Raw genomic sequence first — 16,394 nt, forward strand, 5'->3', positions numbered from 1 at the left:
GCTCATTCTTTTAGACTGGGTATTGACTGGGGAGCATTCAGGTGAAATGTGCACAGTTTTCTGGAAGTGTACCAGAGTACCACATGAGTAATTAAAGATCATATACTCTAAATGTCATCAGACAGGAGACTGAGCTTCTCTGATAAGATTGCTTTATTGCCTTTCTTACCGTTGGCTCTCTGGTTGTCGCTGCCTGCCACCAGTGAGGAATATATTGCCCAGAGCACAAGGAAAGTGATAATCTAAGAGAGCAGAAAACTTTTCAAAATTATTTGGACTGTCAGAGTTGAGTTAACTGAATACCAATGTGCATCTTGTTTCAGAAGATAAGCTGGAAACTGGGTTGTTTATGGTGGTGTTGGTCACACTGGAACAAAAACAGCTAAGAAATATTTTTTTTGAATTTTAAATAAAACTGTAATTTATTTGTTATTTTCTGGCTACTTGAGCTCTTGTTTGTAAAAGTCATGGAAATGGATAAGTACTTCATGGGGTTTGGAGGAACAGAATCATAAACTGTGCTCAGATTAATTATATTCCCTTTTGCCAACGCACAGCTAGTTAGACCCATTTTGTTAAGTCCTAGAATGTGAGATGAGTAACTCTGTACCTCAGCATTGTTTTCCTATAATACAGTTTAAGAAAGGCCAGCATCAATTAGAGAGAGAGAGAATCAAATGTCCATTTCTGTCTGAGAAGCAATGAGGACCTTAAAGTTAAACGGAAACAGAATCCAGGACCCTTGTACCTCAATCAGTTTTTCCTCTTTGTTTAGTGTAAAAGCTATAGTCATTTCTAGGTTGTTTTATTAGTGTAGTTTTGGGGCCCAATTCTGTTCTACCGTTGATAGTTCTCATCATAAATTACAGTAAGACCTCAATCAATTTTTTTAAAGCTTCTCATATTTATCTGACCCTCCTAACTTTTTTTTTTTTCAATTGAAAAAAAGTAAATTATGTTTCCACAGGAAAATATTTTTGAAAACATTTTGTTTGGAAACCCAGATAATAATCACTATGAGGAATAATTTGTGTTGCAGCAATCTAATTCTGATGTCAATACAGTCACTCCAGACCTATCGTGAGCAGTTGGTGAACTTTGCAGTAAACATATCTAGTCTTACCTGACTATGTTTTACCTTTTTTTAGAATGAATTTTAGTAGGTTTAGGAGAATCTTATGGATTTAACACATGTTATATCCAATATCGGGTAATTAGTCAGATATAGTTTGAAGAGAAGTATTAGATAAATAAGTGTTAGAGACAAAACGCAAAGGGGAGACAGAGGAAGGGGAGGAGGAGAGATAGGAGGGAAGTGGGGAGGGAGGGAGGGGAAGCGAAGGGGGAGGGAGGTGGGAGAGGGGAGGAGGAGGAGGAGGAGAAAGAGGATGACAAAGGAACAGGCTCTAGAGAGGATGAAAGTGTCCATCACCAGATTCACAGGGGTTAACAATAAGCAGTGGCCTCTGGGAAAAAAGCAAGATTTTCCTCAAATACAATCTGTAATTCAAGGTTGTTGAAATATTGGTTAAAAAAATGAAATAGGAGAGGTTGGTATAAGAAGCAGAACTGTAAGATTACTCAGAGACAAATTAGCCAATTGGCAGGAAAAAAAAAAACTATATACAAAATGTTTCTAATGAGAAAAAATAGTATAATGAGTTGCATACATGATAAACATAAGATATGACTATGTATTAATAATTGATTACATAAATAAAAATTTGATCTCTGAGGTCAACAAGAATAAAGTTAGATGACTGCTATTGTATATATGTCATAAGGAATATTAAACTGATTATATCATTTAAAATTGTAGGAGAGGTTCTATTCTAGCGTTAATGCTAAATGATTCGAGGAATCCTTTAACCTAATTGAACTCTACAAGCCACTGATCCTAGCTCCTTTTCACCACTCTTCCCCTCCTTTGATTCTCACTTCTCTCCTTCATTCATTATCATTTTCTTCCATATAGTCTTACGTTCTTCATCCCTTTTTGGCTTCCTCACAATGACTTGACAGTTGGCAAAACTCTAATCTTGATGTAAATTCATTTTTCAGCCTACTGCTCACCTGAAACTACTCAGCTTAATATGACTGTAAAAAAAGAGAGAGAAAGAGAGTCATGCAGACTAATATAAATTTAAAATCAAAACTATGAATTTCAAGTGCATTTTTATGCTGACCGGAAATTAAGGCAAAAAACAAAATTGAGTCCTATTATTGTGATTTTTGTCAGGCCTTCAATTTTTCTCCCCTTCTCACTCTCAGCTGATAACCATTTTCATTGTGAAAAGGAAGGCAATTAGAAGAATCCTTCCACAGGCCTTCATCACCAAGTCACAGACTTGTTAACCTCCCTTGTCACTCTCCAACTTCTCTTTTGTAGTATAGATGCACGGCTGTGCTTCTAAGGCCAATCCCTCACTGTGTGCACTGTAATTCATCCTTCTTTATCTATTTAAAGAAATTGCTTTAGTAATTCTCTTTTCTCTCTTCTACATCTTTACCAGAGGTTGTTTATTCTCTTGTGGATTATTCCCAACAGCTTGCAACCAGTAGTGTCCCTTTCTCCACCTAAAAACAAAACAAAGCAAAGGAATCCTCTCTTGACTTACGTCCTTTTCCAGCTGCTACCTCATTTTTCTGCTCTTCTCCACAGCAAGACGCATCAAAAGCTTGGTCTGTACATACGCCATCCAATTCAACTCCCCCGATGGTGTCTGTCTGTCTCTTTCTGTCTCTCTGCCTCCTTTCTGTCTCTTCCTCTTGTTAACTGATTTACTGAGATCCAACTTTTATCCCAGAAAATTCACCTATTTTAAGTGTACAATTCTATGAGTTTTATATATATAGTTGTGCTACTATAACCAAAATCCAGTTTTGGCCACTTCCATTATTTCACAAAGACGCTTCCACCCATGTCCCCATGCAATCACTGATCTACTTTCTATCTCTACATTTCTGCTTTTTCTGAAAATTTTATTTTAGTGGAATCATACAATATGCCGTCTATGTGTGTATATGTGGGTGTGTGCCTGTGTGCATTTAACTTCTTGTATTTAGCTTAATATGTCTAAGGCTCATCCATTTTGTAGCATTTGTCAGTAGTTAGTTACCTTATTTCACTGAAGAGTATCTCATTTTATGGACACACCCGCTTCTGTTTACCCATTCCTCAGTTGATGGATAATTGGATTATTTTCAGTCCTCAAGTTGGTAGCTCCTTCCTTTATAAAATACTTCCTTGCAGGATTGCACACACTTGTTTTCCTCTAACCTTACTTCCTAATCCCCCTGCTGATTTTGCCCATCTCCTCAAGTTCTTTAATATTGCAGTCCCCCATGTAAGTGTCAGTCTTTCAACTTCTTTCCTTAATATGCCCTCATTCCCTTAGATTTCACCTCAAAATAAATTTTAAATCCTGACATCTCCTACATAGATTTCTCCAACCAAGAATCTGGCCTGTATATCTGACAACCAATTTGACGTTTCCACTTGGGTGACTAATTGGCACCTCAAGCTTGACCATGACTAAAGCCGAAGTCCTGGTTATATCTTCCCCAAATCTGCTGTCTTTTCCACCTCAATTAATGGCAACTCTGTTCCTTACAATTCATCAGCCTTAGAGTCATTCTTAACCTCTCACTTTTTCTCACGCCCCACATAGAAACCATCAGCAATTTTATTGGCTTTACTTGAAATTTTATCCAAAAACTGACCATTACTCACACCCTCCACTGCTAGTTCTCTAGTAGAAACTACCATCCTATTTTACCTGGGTTATTACAGTAGCCTCTTAACTAATCTTGCTTATTTTTTGCCTTTACCTTTTTTCAATCTGTTCTCAACATAGTAACCAGGGTGATTCTCTAAAACTAATGTGTCATGTCAACCTTCTGCCCAGAACTTTCTAAAAACTCCCCATCTGCCAAAGACTGAATTGAGTTACCCCAAAATTCATATGAAGCCCCAATTCCCAGTGTGTTGGTATATGGAGATGGGTCCTTTGGGAAGTAACTAGGTGTATAGAAGGCCCCGACAGTAGGGCTCTCATAATAGGATTAGTGCCCTTATGGGAAGAGACACCAGAGAGCTCTCTCTCCCCAGTGTGAGAATATAGTGAGAAGGTGGCCATCTGACAGTCAGGAAGACGTTCTCACCAGAAGCAGACTGAGCTGGCACCCTGATCTAAGACTTCCATCCCCCAGTGTTGTGAGAAGTGAATTTTTGTGTGTAAGCCCCCCAGGCAGACGAACACACCGTTTCATTTGGAGTCAAAGCCCAAGTCCTTTCATTGGCTTGGAGAGTCCCCACCGTTGGGCTCCACATAACCTCTCCGACCTCATCTGCTCCTCTCCCTCCTGCTTTCTTCTGTGTAGCCTCATTGGTCTCCCTGATGTTCCACACGTCACTAGTCATGGTCTTGCCTCGAGTCTTTGCAGCTGCTCTTCCCTGTGCCCCATCCCTCTTACGCTGGGTGTGTGAGTGGCGTGCCCATCACATTCATGTCTTCCTTCAAATCTCCCATTCATAGTGAAACCTTTCCTGATTTTCTTCTTTTGATATGCACCCTCACAATTCCTTTCCTCTTCCTCTGCTTTCTTTTCCTCTATAATAGTCATCGCTTTCCATGGACTGTACAAATTTATTTACTTGTTTATTCACTGTTTATCTCCTTGAATTAGAAGGTAAATTCCATGAGAACAAAATTTTCGTAGCTTTGGTTCAGTGTTGAGCTCCATGCCTAGAACAGTGCCTGGCACAGGGGAAGAGCTCCAAAAATATCTACTGAATGAATACATGCATAATACTCATAAATAAACAAAGTTAGCCAAGGTTTTTAGCCCATATATAAGTGTCAGAAACTTTGAAAAACAAATCATAAACAAGAACAAGGAAAAATAGATCAGCTATGTTGTAAGAAAACTTTTCTTACCATTTACCTTTTTCTAATAATGATGTTATGAATTATAGAATAGACAAATGAAATATGAGTCAATCATCAATATGGAAGAATAAAATATAACATTTTATACTTTTGTAAAAACAACCAACTGAAATCTGAATGAGTGGATTAATTTGTTGGGATCACAGTCATAATGAGAAATAATGAGTTATAGTGCCTTGCTTGATCAATTCAAAGGAGAACTTTGAAAATGTCTTGGGGAAGTCAAGTCACAAATTCTTGCTGATGAGGCTGGGTAAGTGTAGCAAGAATAAGCCAGGGCTACTTGGGGAGAGAGGTCTTGGGTTTGAGTTCCTGCTCTGGCACATGAGCTACGTCCTCAGCCATTGCCTTCATTTAGGGGGGATTAGCGTGTGCACCTGAAGTGAGTAAATAACCTGATGCAAACCAGAAATCTCAGACCCACAATTCTGTCACATGTAGATCATCACAACATACCTGGCTAACTGATGCTTGATTGTTTTTTGTTTCCCACTCTTATTTTAATTCTCTCTTTCAAATTATAATTAGTTTATTATTTTGTTTAGTCAGAATTTTGCTATGTGAAGTAAAGTGTTGGAAGTAAAAGTTTACCATTATTTTTATCTCCCCTAGTAGATTGCATGTTCCTTAAGAGTGCTAAACTTGCTACATCCTTTTATATCTTCAAAACTTAGCACAGTGTCTGACACTTAGTAGGCATTCATTACAGACATGTTACATAGCTGAAAAATTGTGCTGTTTCTAATAGGAGTTTTGCAGGGCTTTAGACAGTCGCCATCACCTCCTGCTATTAGTTTATCATAACCAGCTGATCTTTATGACAGATATTTGGGTCACCTAATATCACATTCAAATATTATTATTTCAGAGTATAGCAGCTGCCATGATTCAGTGGTAACCATGTGAAATTATAAATAGTTTATACATCAGAGAAGATTAAATAATATTCAGAAATAGCCCAAAGATCCATTTTCTCATTACCTCAAACGGATGTACGATGCATTTTTTTTCCCTGTGAATAAACGCTGAAGCTAGAATTGACTTATTTGCTAAATTTCCCTGTTTACTTCCCAAGAGACCAATATGAATTCCTGTCAGTAAAGTCTGTGAATAAAAACATCTTGATTGGATGGTGAAATAGTTACTCATCTACGAGGAAAGAGATATATCTTTCTAGACTTAAACACATCTGCTCAAAATGATTTTGGTTGCCAAAATACATGTCTGTCAGTTTAGTAAGTTTGAAATTCAGGGCTATACTGTAAGGAAAAGCTCTGTGAAAATGTAGAAATAAGCCTCATAAAACCTGTAACCAAATACAGAATTACTTTATGGTTTAGAAGTTATCACCATCGATACTTTTAAATAAAAACATCAGTAACTACTATTTTACCTTAAATGTGTTTTGGTCCTATTATGTGCAGAAGCATTATCTCAGAAACTTACATCAAAGTGCAACTTAAAGCTTCTTATACAAAATATTAAGCTGTAGTTAAAAAAAATACAAATATAACACTTTACATTATAACAATAATATTTTCACATTTACTATTCCCTGTAATCTTTGCAAAATATGAGAACTAGAGATTATTTGTCATCCCTGTTGCATTGATGAGGAATCTAAACTTCAGAAAGATTAAGTGAAACACCAGAGATCTCTTCCTTGGTAAATGATGGAACCAGGGTTTTGATCTTTGATATAATTTATGCCATATAATGTGCATTTTGGATAAAGCTATACTAAAACCTTTATACCATGAATACTGTCAACTGAAATAAATGCACAGCCAAAAGTTGAGAGTTATGTTTTATTTGGCGGACAGTGCTGAGGACTCGAACCCCTTCGAGCCCGGAATGACAGCCTCTCAGATGGCTCTGAGGGACTGCTCCGAAGAGATAGGGGAGAAGCCAGGATATACAGGAGTTTTCAACAAAGACCAGGTAGTTGGAACATTAAAAGATTACTTGTTAACTAAAGAAAACCAGACATCTCAAGTTAAAGAATTTAGTGCTTTTCTTTGTATGAGAGGAAGCAAACATTCGGGCTCACTGAATTCATTCCTTTGACAAGCACCTAGCTACCTAGGCTTTTCTTATTCTGTCTTTTCTTATTCTGAGCCCGCTCAGAGGGCACCACTGTGAGTGGCTGCAGAGGCCGGGCTGCAGGCTTGTCTTCACTGCGGGTGGCGGCAGCCGCTGATGTCTTGAGGGTTTCAGTGTTCTTTGTTTACTGATGTGGTTTGCAGTATTTTTCATTCACAACACAAACAATCCCTTTTTTAACAATGAAATTATCAGCCTCTCAAGAATAATGCTAATTTTTCATATCAAATATTATACTCACCTTTCATTCAACAAATGTTTATTGAGTGCCTGTTATCTTTTATCTAGTGACTTTAGTCTGTTTATATTTATTTCTATCATCTTATTTTGTACTAGTTACTTTGCTTTTTCTATGATTAATTTGCCCTCATTTTGTTTTTGCTGTCTTTTGTTTTTCATTAATGGAGGATTTTTAAATGCATTTTTCTTCTTCTTGTTGAACCAACATTTTTAAAGAATGAAAGTTATTTGGTAGAGGGACGTTTTAAGAAAGTGTTGAGGGTTGGAGTTAGGATGTCAAAGGCATAATGCATAGAGGAATAACAAAAATACACATCTCTGAGACTGGATCTGGTTAAAGTGAGCCAAGAAGACTATAGGGTGAGTGGTCATCATGGTAGTGGAGAGGTCACTGCATCGATGGCTTGCTGCATTTGGTGATACTGGTGTCCTTCATCTTTACCTGTTCTGACTTGGAGCAAAACTTTAACTTGCTGTTCACTTTTCTCTTCCAAGGAAGATATTCTCTTGTGAGACTCTAATGCCTTGCATAGACAATCTAGGATTTCTTGGACCTCATTCTTGTAAATTTCTTTACCCTAAGGCAGGTTCTGTAACCAGGGCTTCCCACCCAATGTCTTGAGAGGCAATTGTAGCAAGACTTGTGTCCACATTTAGCTGCAAGCAGTTGGTTCAAATAGTGTAAACAGACAGAACACAGTAGCTCTTCCATAAGATGTGGTAGATCTGAGGCAGCCACTGTCCCCATCAAGAAGTTATCTGGGACTCTAATTCCTCTACCCTAGACCTATATCAGAATATTATTCTCCATCCACTTTCCAGCTGGAAACTCTTGTTTCCCATCCACCTTCAGTGCTTTATTTGACTGGATCCTTACATAACCAGTAAACCTGTTTTAGGTCACAGTTGTAAACCCCTTGAGTTTAATATTTTCAACTCATTCAGTCCTTAAATTCTCATATAAGATGTAGGTTGTCAAAGGTCTGGAAGGCACTCTCAACCACCAGCTTTGGTAACTCTTTAAATGCATTTTTCCTTCTACTCATTTCAAAGTTATATTTTTCATTTCTGTTATTTTTAGAAATTGTATGTGAAATCTTAGTATGCCTACTTAAAATCACTCTGATCACTTTGAATATGGTTGCTTTGGTGATTAATTGATCCATTTGTTCATTCATTAGTCAAAGAGATTTTGAGCAAGAAAAGGAACTCAAGTTCATGGCTGAGAAATAAAATTGGTTTAGGACAGAATTAAGAGTAGTTGAGTTGTGAATATATCAAGTGTTTAGGTACCTAGAGATATGACAGAAAACTTCATGTATATGTCTGAAGTCTAGGAAAAGAATCTGGGCAAAAGACTGTAATTTTAGTCATAATCAGCGTAGTTATCTCAGGATTGATTATGAGATTGATCGAGATCTCTCAGGGAGAGTGTTTACAGTGTGAACATCACGATTTCTCTTTCTGCAGTAAACGCTGTGGGGGAAAAAACAATAAAACAAGCAAACAAACAAAAAACAGTTTTTCTGTTTCTATGATACCAACCAGTTTAAATAGCTGCCAAATACTGAGAGGAATTTGCACATTTATGTGGCACAGTTTAAACAGATCAAAATTACACTGAAATAAAAAATATCTACAGTTCACTTTTTTATTTTTAACCTTCAAATGTTTGTAAGGACTTCTTTCACTTAACATGTTTTTGAGATCTACACATGTTACTGAGTTAGTAGCTAGTATCTTTAATTGCTAAACAGTATCCTTTTGTCTGATGGACCATAGTTTGTTTATCCATTCACCAGCTAATGATGATGACTCTTGTCAAATTTAGCCTATTATGAAGAAATCTGCTATGAGCACTGGGTATAGATCTCTGAGTGAATATATGATCTTGTATGATAGTTAAAGCATTTTTATATTATAGGTACACACATAGTCTTCATTTTCTCCATGAATGTAAGTTGCTTTTAGCATCCGTGCAGCTATAGGAAAATCCTGTCCCTACTATTGTTATGTTGCTATCATTCTGTTTGAAAATTTGCTTCCTTTTGGAATGACATACATTTTCCTATTCTGTAAATATGGAGTCTTTATAACACACATACTTTCTTTTAGAGTTAAGATTCCTTTCAATTTCTGTTTAAACAAACAAAAACAAACAGAGAACTAATGCTGATGCCCTTGAAGTGATTATATAAATAACAGTGGTTATATTTCTTTTCTTTTTCTTTATTTTTTTTTTGAAGGATCTTTTTTGTAACCCACAGAGTTTAGCTGTACCTGCATCTGCAGTCTACAGACAGAATCATTTGAAATTTTAACCAGCTGCACATATTTACTGGCAGTTTAAATACCAACTGACAATTGGTAAAAATCCCAATGTATATTAGAGGACCATGCACACATGATATAAGCCCTCAGAATATAGTTGTTATATGTTTCCCATAAAAACACTGTCCAAATTATCATGTCCACTTTTCTATCCACCTCCATTCCTTTCAAAGAAGTAGAAGAAATAATGGTTCAGACAAAACTGACAATAATCTATGATGAAATTGAAAAATAAACTAGGGCTGTACACTATAAAGGTTATTAATCCTTAAAAAGTACAAATGTTGCAAAAGTGACGATAACAAGAAAGGAGAAATGGTATCTCTAATCCATACTTATCTTCACATATGTGTATATTTACATCTATATCAGTAACTTTATATTTATGAGATATAAGGAGATTAATAAATCAATAACATCCTGATAGTCTTCAGATTTTATAAAAATATGTCTTAGAAGTACTGTACTGAAACTAGCCTTTACAACCGGGATTCCACAAGGGAATTAAACCCGACAGAAGATGATTTGAATGATTGTATTCTCAATTCTTCCAAAGATGGTTCATAGCTAGTGTTATTATTCTAAGTGAATAGGAAAGAAGTTATTTCAGTATATCCAATCCATGCCCTAGGGCATTAGAGATTAGATTGTTTTTAATAAGCAATATACTGGAAATATCATTGTTTGTCAAAATTATTTACTCTCCAATTTTATTTCAATGGCTGCACAGTATTCTAGAAAAATAATGTGATTTACTTAACCTCCACCCTGATGTTCAGTATTTCAGCTTATTATTTATGCGTATTGGAAGTAGCATTGCCATGAACTTTTATAGATATCTGTGTATGTTCTAAATTACTTCTTTATACTAAATTCCTAGAGATGGAATTTCCTTCTGAAAGAACCAGCTGTAAGGTTGTTGATAAGTATTAGCAAATGTCCTCCAAAAATAGTGCAGCGATGTAAATTGGCTTCATCTGGTCATCTGTGCGCTAGCTGTAAAGCTCTCTTCGTAGTCCACTTGAGCTCTTTTTAGTATTACCCTTTGCCAAACCCCTGAACTTCAAATTGTTGGACTTGGTTAGACTTCTGTAGAGGAGGTTGTGTGTGGAGCACAGAGAACAGCTATGTTCCCTGGCCCCTCTTTCATTCTGCCCGGCTGGAACCAGTTCTCTCCTACTTTTGTAAAGGCATTCATTGCCTTTCCCTCACATGTGTTCTGACTGCCTTTCTCTAGTTTCATTTTGTCCTTGTATCAGGAATAAAGATTTTTATTCCTCCATCAAACCCATTTCAAGAAAGATACTTAACAGAGTAGAAAGAGGTCCAACTTCACAGCTCCAGTCTCTCTTCAGTGCTCAGATGGCATAGTCATTATTTTTACCTCCTGCTGAAGGCATTTGCAGAGGTTAAAAAAAAAAAAAATCCCTTTACCAAGAATGAGAAGTAGCAGGAGGTGCAGAAATAAACATCCTCCTGCCCATTGGCTGATTCACTTAAAATACAATTAGCATGTTGCCTAAGCAAACACCTAGTTCATTTCAGTTTGGTAAAGTTCTAAGACCATATGTAGTTTTCTTTTATTTTTTTCCCTTCCCTTCAGAGAGTAATAGGACCTAGGCAAGCATTATCTAATTAATCCTTTGAATGGCTTCACCTTTTTCTTTTCCTTTCTTCAGAAGGACACTGCCTGCTGTTAAGTGCTTAGCTGCAAGTAGCATTTTTGGACTGGATGAGAACAAATCCAGACTCTCCCAAGAAAGAGTGAAAGGGTTATGTGTGAACCTTATTAAAAAGTCCGAACAATATCAAATCTCATAGCCTTATGTCTCTCCAGCCCGCTGGACTGTTGGCGTCCCAGCGCGGGTCAGGGCTTACGGAGGAAACAGCTTTTGCAGATCAGGCAGCCAGATGTGACTAAGGAAATGAGGAAAGAGACATTTCAAGCACACTTTCACTCTCTCACCATGTAAATAACCAAAACAGCCTTGGCTGGAATGGAAGTCCGTTGTCTTAAGTGTGGGGTTCTCCTTAAACACTAAGCACGTGTTAGGCAGGGAAGTGTTGTAGACCCCTATTCCTTCATCAAAAACAAACGAAACAATATTTATAGGATTCTTACAACATAAGAGGCACAGGGCTAAGCTCATGCATGGATTAGTCAAATTAATACAATATGTATAAAAATACGTCTTTTTATTATTATTTTATTTTGTAAATGAATACACCAACGAGAAAAGGAAAAGCAGAGAATTATTTAGCCAGTACAGTGATTTTTTCTAAATGTATTTGTGTATTTAAGATAGACTTTTCAAAACAAATTTTAGCATCTTGTTAAGAATTCCCTTAGACCCATAAAAATATAATAAGCAATATGACTCTAATTAGAACATGCCCATATGTGATGGGGAGAAGACAAGTCAGCTGCTAAGAGCTGCAGTCCCAAGATTGCTTTGCAAAGCCAGTCTGGAGGCTAGCAATATAAGTGCTTTCTCTTAGATGCTGCTCTTACGTATTGCAAAGAGGTATTAAGCTAACAAGCCTTGGAAACGAGTGCCGTTAGACATGGCGGATCATTCATTGGAACCATTCTTCCCCTTGGGGAGAATGAAAAGTCTAGAGAGAGAGGACTGGCTGACCTCGTCCAATTAACACAGTACAGATGCAGGCAGAATGGCCAGCAGTGACAGGGCTGTGCTTCAGGGACGCGTGTTCCCGGGCTGTGGTCCAGGTTATGTCAACAAGGATCATTCTGGGTGCCATTTCAATGGCTCACTATTGGACACAAGAGAAAGACAGAAAGGGAAAAGATAAAGAAAAACTACGGGCATTTTTTTTTTTTAATGCACTTGAGAACTTTGCCTTTCCCTTAGGAAATGAGCTCTTCTGAGCTTGTGTGCAGCTACAGCCTAAAGCTTGACAAACAGGTCAGGAAGATGGGAAAACACTGTAATAGCAGCACTGCTTTTCCAGTGGAAACTGATGCTCCTCAATGCTACAGTGCTTCAGTCTGACGTTTAACTAATAGAACGTCTTTAATCTACAAACTGAACCAGGCAGCAGTAAATGGTAGAGGTTCAGCCTGCCCTGAAAATATACACCCTTCATTTTATATCTTTCCTTGTGTTAAGAAAAGAAAATGAAAATTTCCAAAAACCTATTGTTAAAGATACAGAATTTTGTTTTCTGTTTTTTGGGTAATGCTAGTATCATGCAGTTGGGCTCTAAAGCTTTTAAAATAATTGTTGTCTCTTTTCTAAGAATGTATTCAAAAGAAATCAGCGAAGAACTCAGATCTTGAATGATTTTGTGATGCAGGGAGTGTGATTGTGCTAATATAGTTTCTGTGCTAATAGTTGGAGCTTCCAAAACTGCTGTAACATAGGCCAAGGGACACCCTGGGTTAAGGAAGACATCACAGTTTCAGTCACTTCCTAAGATTGTCTCTGCAACTACACCTCTTTCTCTGTTTTGCACAGAACCCCCCCCCCCAAAAAAAAAAAAACACTTAACTTAATTGATCCTCAGTTTCAATTCTATAAAACTGAGATAACCAATCACATTATTACAAATAACAGAGAATGCCTAGCAAAATATCTGGCTCATAGTAAGTGCTTAATATATTTACAGGTACTAAAACACTTCCTATGTGACATATAAGGAAAAAAATTCATTCTTTGGAGCAGTCAGATCAGGTATCTCCATGGGGAATCAAGGCATATGATTGGAAGTGAAAGAAGCTAATCATAGCCCTGAGTTATTTTAAGCCAAGCCAGATGGGAAAAAAATAAGTTATTAACTCAAAGAGTTAGGATAATCTTGGAATTTTTGTCTTCATATTACAGATTTGTCCTGTCTCAGAAATCTTTAGCTAAAAGGTATTCTGAATTAATAGCATAATTTCATTTAGTAAATGTTTTCCAGGCACCAGCCATGAAGCTATGTCCTTGGCTTAAGTTACTTCTGTTTAATCTTTAAAAAATAATATGAAGGAATTCAAACCTCCATTTTCAAAACAAAACAACAAAGACTGAGGAATTCGGTCACTGAGGATTCAGTGACTTGCCCAAGGTTGCATAGAGAAAGTGGTGAAGGCAAGGCTTAAATGATTAAACGGTAGAAATCCAGCTGAAAGAAATGATTTGTCTTGTATCTGAGTTAGTGTGTATGGGATCTGACTCACTGGAGACTGTGAGTTCTTAGGATTTGTTATCCTTGGTAAACACTGACTTTTGTGTGGCTTTGCCTTGAGTAGACCACTTTCAGTTGAACTGATTTACCAACCATTCAGAATTTCTACAGTAATTACTAGATTCTAAAAAATGTAAAAAATGTGGACTCTTATAAGTCATGCCAATAAAATGCCTTAAAACAGTGATTTAATAATCTGAAATTTTCTGTAACCATATAAGAAACCAATTCCTTTCTTCTCTATTTAGCTCAGACCTCAAGTACCTTAACTACTCATGCAGATTGTTTCCTCCTTTTGTATTGTCTACTATAAATTTGCATTTTATTTCCATGATCTTGCATTCATTATATGGGCTTCATTTTTAATACAACCAACTAAGTTCTAGAAATACATATTTCATCATTTTTTAGATGTGGGGAGAAAGTAACCTCAAACGACTGAGTAAAAAGAAGTAAATTAAATGCATTGTTTCAGGTTTCACACACAATTTACAGGTCTGTATGTTTGCAAGGTAAATTACTTATGCAGAATCAAATAACTAGAAAGCCTTCTTTTACATCCTTACACATTTTACATAAGGAAGAGAAAAATGACAATCTGATAGTGTCCATATTGTGTCATTGTGTCAGTATATAGTCAACCCTGTCTTTGACATCTTTTTCCAATTATTTGGACAATTCATAGGGAAAAGTAGCCTAGATGATTATAAAAATATTAAGATGCATTTTGATTCATTCAATCAAAAGTAAGCAATGTTACTTATAGTTCTGTGCTATGAATATGATTGGTTCCTACTTCTAATTCAGTTCAGGAAACTGTATTGATTACCTATTCTGTAGATGCATGTTGTAGAACTAAAATTATGAAGGAACTACAGTACTCTGCCCTTAAAAGTAAAATGAAAACTGAAATTAAAGCAGTTTCATGAGATGAATGAAAGCTAGCTTTTATTTATCTATCTATTTATCAAATGAAGTAGAAAGAAATATAACAATTGCCAAATAGCTCAAACGGTTGGTTGGTTAACCAGAATGCATCACGTCTAGATTAATCCTGATAAGAGGTTTTCAAACAGGGGTGACCTCCCTCACAAAGGACATTTGGCAGTGTCTGGGGGCATTTTTGAGTGTCATTACTGGAGTGGAGGTGGGTGAGGGGAGGGACCAGATGCTCTTGGCATCTAGTGGGTAGAGGGCAGAGGCCAGAGACGCTAATAAACATCATGTGAAGCGTGGGTCATCTCTTACAGCAGTTATCTGGCCTCAAATGTCAGCAGTGCCGAGATTCAGAAACCTTAATCTAGATAACAGAAAGCTTACTGCATTAAGATGGTATTTTATGTCCGTGGTAAGTTTATACAACTTGCACTCTTTAGTTTTTAGATCCTCAAAATATTAGTATTACTGGAGAGTCCTCGCTCTTGGAAACAAAGATACTGAATAAACTAATAAACTACTATTTGACAAAAGCAAAATTGGAAAAGAAAGCCAAAGGAGATGGGCAAAGATGCGTGTGGTATTTCAAAGTTATTAAAGAGGGAATGGCGCCATAGAGGCCAGCACCCTAGTGTCTTCATAGAGATACTATGACACTATCCAATCATAAATATTCATTTAGGCATGGTATTACAACAGTGTCATCATTATTAGGATCTCCTTGGTCACCTTCCATATATGCATTTTAATTTCCCCCCTGATGCAATCATGGATGGAAATAGTGATGTAAGACAGTGTTTGTCCACTTATAAAGCATAGCTATCATGCTGTGCTTTAAAATTGTAACAGTTGTATCTGAGGACTTCATTAGAGAGTTAATAAAATCAATGCAGTGTTGTTGTCATTCTACAGCAAAGATCCACCACTGGAAAGTATGTGCTTTTTCCCCAGATAGATTAAAACATTCATTTTGATGGCACTTCTTTGTAGTTAAAGTAAAAGCTCAGGCTGAGTTAAAAGTAATAATGCAAAAACTGTACAAAGAGGTTAAAATCCCAAAATGTTGGTCTAGTAGCAAAAGAACTGATGAAAAAAAAAAAAAAGAAAAAACAAGGATGACATGGTTTTTATTAACAAGTCTTCACCACAAACTTGGAATCAGTAGTCTCAAATTAAATAAACAAGATAAAAGAAATACAACAGAACTGTGCTTACAGGTTCTCCTAAGTCATCATTTTAAAAAAAATTTGTTTCATTTATTTTCTATTCCACTTCCAACACTTGTGAAAACAATTAACAATCACATTGTTACTTCTATACATTTTATTTAGTTTATACCAACCTAACTGGCCCTATAAAATCCAGCCAAATGGTTGGAATATTGGTATTTATTCAAGTCTCATGTCCTTATTAACAACATGGCTACGTATCTAATAAAATACCTACGTTCCCAGGGGTTCTGGAAAATTTCCTCATAAATCATTTTAATATTTTATTTATTATTTTATAAAGGGGAAAACTCTACTCAATAACTTAGTTTCCAAGATATTTATGTTATGATACTAGTAGGAAACATTTTCACTATTGTGTTCATTCTCTATTCATTCGATAACTACTTAATGTGTTCCTGCCACTTTTCAC

At 36.5% G+C, this 16,394-nt stretch overlaps 1 protein-coding gene across 1 annotated transcript in view; it reads left to right on the forward strand.

The window, feature by feature from the left end:
• Nucleotides 1–16,394, forward strand: part of CNTN5 (contactin 5) — a 1,016,453-nt gene that overhangs the window by 684,773 nt on the left and 315,286 nt on the right. The gene's annotated exons all lie outside the window — the stretch shown is intronic.

The sequence above is a fragment of the Camelus dromedarius genome, chromosome 12, assembly GCF_036321535.1.
Source record: "Camelus dromedarius isolate mCamDro1 chromosome 12, mCamDro1.pat, whole genome shotgun sequence".
Classification (NCBI taxonomy): Eukaryota; Metazoa; Chordata; class Mammalia; order Artiodactyla; family Camelidae; genus Camelus; species Camelus dromedarius.